This window comes from Brassica oleracea, unplaced genomic scaffold (assembly GCF_000695525.1).
Source record: "Brassica oleracea var. oleracea cultivar TO1000 unplaced genomic scaffold, BOL UnpScaffold01083, whole genome shotgun sequence".
In the NCBI taxonomy this organism is placed as follows: Eukaryota; Viridiplantae; Streptophyta; class Magnoliopsida; order Brassicales; family Brassicaceae; genus Brassica; species Brassica oleracea.
In genome coordinates, this window is record NW_013617649.1 from 19,439 (window position 1) to 22,478 (window position 3,040).

Sequence of the window (3,040 nt, forward strand, 5' to 3'; positions counted from 1 at the left end):
ATCAACTTCTAGATTAATCGCCCATGTTTGGGAGCATTAAAAATTAGGATGCTACGTCAAACTTTACATTCAAATATCGGTGGTGGTGAAATGACTAAATAATTTGTTATTGTGTTCAATTCGGTGTGCATGTAAACTTCAGTTTGCTCCAAGCTGGATATATATAGTTTCAAGTCGTCCTTCATCCAATGATATTGGTACGTGAATATTCAGTTGAGCTAAAAGAATTTAATGCCATTAAACCTCTTTGTCGCATACACAAACACAAAAAAAGGTTCATGTTGTCAGTCTCGAAATTTATATACTAGTAATATATTAACCATTTTCTCCATTTCTCAAATACTTAGCTGGCATCTACGACCTAGTGTGACAGAATTAGCGATCTACATTGGTAAACGATTTGAGCTTCTTTGATCATCATACAAAATTAAAATATAAACGTTTACTCTGTCAAGAACTGTGGTTCATGTCGCCATTCATTCATAATTAGTCAACATTTTCACCAAGAAATGTTAAGTTTTACGTCAAAAAATGGAAAACACGCATATTTTAATTTGTATGGGAAGAGACTTGACACTTTTAAAAATGAAGTAATCCCGACAATTTGGGGATTCGGATTTTATAAAATAATTATAAAACTTATACTCTGGCCCTTGGTTTCAGCACAAATTAATGAGGGTGTGTTCACATGAAGAGATCTATGCATGTGAATTGTGATTCATCTTCTATAAATCCATTATTATTATTGCTACACTAATTTTTAGTACTGTTTGAAAACATGGATAACAATATAAATAAAAATTATTTAAAAATATGAATGACAATTTTTTTAGTAATTCATTAATATAATTACATTAATTGTCTTTCCATATTTCACTCAGTTTAACAATTTCATTAATTATATTACCTTAACAATACATCATATCAATAATTATATTACCATAATAATAATAGTGCAGATTTTTATTTATTAGTTAATTAACATTGACTTTGTACCAATTATAAAATTAAAAATTATAAATATTGGATTTTGCATATGGTTAAACGTTCGGTTTAGTTTGTTTTACTAAATTTAATTTATTTATTTTACTTTCAATCGATAGAAAATTATACATGTTTTGTGAATAAAATAATAACTTAAATTAAAATAATAAAATATATTATATTTATTTTCACTTAATTTTTCACTCCATGTAATTATTTTACTGAATCAAAAACTCTTTTTATTTCACTTAATTTAGCCAAACACATAAAAATAGTCATTTTTATGTTTGGATTTTGAGTTGGGTCCTTCTGGGTCTGGATGAGTTCGGTTCTGAAGTTTAGGAACCAAAAAGTATCTAAATAATAAATGTATCTGAAACGGGTTTGAATATTTGTATCAAAAATAACCATATTATCCGGTTCGATCCAGGTCTTTTAAATACAATTAGTTATATTACGACCCATCTAAAATATATAACACTAATTATAAAAAAAACAAATATCAATGTATACAAATGTAATAACTAATATCCGCGCGGGTGCATGGATCAATCTTTAGTTTCTTTTATTTTACAACGCATATAGTAAGCTCTTTTACAAATATATATATATATATATATATATATATATGTTATAAATCAATTAATGGATGTCCATAACCGGCCCATTCCATAACCGACCCGTTCCATAACCGGCCCGGTCCATAACCGGTCCATACAACTAGAGAGAGAGTTGGCCACGACTTGGAGAGAGAGTGAGAGAGAGTCGGCCATGACATGAAGAGAGAGAGAGGGAGGCGGCTTGGAGAAAAGGAAACCATCTTTCCTTTTCCTTGTAATTGTTATCTTTCCATTATTATATATTAGTAGTTTTCCTAATCCTAGTGGGTTTAGGTTTTGGATACTTTCCTTTTTACTTATCTTGTAATCCCCTATGTAAAGGAACACTTATTCATTAATGAAACATAGAAATATTCATACCTAAAACCTTCGTTTTACAATACGTTATCAACACGATTGTTCTCTGCAATCTAAGCTAAAATCGCCAACCCCTTAAACCCTAACCTAGCCGGCGACTTTAACCTAATCCCGACGAACCCTAATTCGTTCCAGCTCGCGTTCCAACTCGTCAGCATCCGATCAGCTCCAACCCTAAGGTGTTCCTGATCCTAGACGACCTCAGCTTCCCGTTCGCATCACAGCCAGCTCGCGTTCCCGATTAACCAGCTCCCAATCCTGATCAGCCGCTTGCAAACCCGATAGGAAGCAGCTCGCAAACCCGATAGGAAGCAGACGCGTCCCGTCCCGTTCAGCTCGCATCCGACGACAGCCAGCTCGCGTCCGTCCGTGTGCAGCTCGAGGTTCATCCATTCTCTTTGGTGGTCCGGTTTCAACCCTACAAACAAAGTTATACCGTTTAATCTGAGAACATAATGATCAAATTCTAAAACCATAATCCATTATTATGGAAATCCTATGTTCTTGATAAAACCCTAAAAATTGGTATAACCTAAAACTGATCATCTCATAATCACTAGATTGAAATCGATTCCCTAGAACATGATTGATTGTTTTATTGATTGTTATGATCTGAACTAAGAAACCCTAAATCTGGAATCGAAAACCTAGAAACCCTAAAGCTTAAATCGGTTTTGTTTGATGTCCTTATCTGATCGATTGATCATTGTGGTTTCTAGATTGTTCTTGTTTTGATTGAATGATTGATGATCTGAGGTTGTAGTTTTGATAGATTGATTGTATAATCTGAATCTCGAAATTAAATCCTATAGGCCTTGAAACCTTGATCACATATTGCTAAAATCGAATTCTAGTATTGTTTAAATCAAAACCTTAGATTTCATAATTGAAACCAATTGATTAAGGTTGTTTGCATAAAATATAAAATTGAATATGAATTGCATTCGTCTTGTTTTAATTATCAACCAGCATGACATATAGATCGTATAAACTTGAATAGTTTGCATCATAAAATTGTATGGTCGTGTGGCCTGATCTATTTGTCACATATAGAATCTAATGATTGTTCGCACCATGGT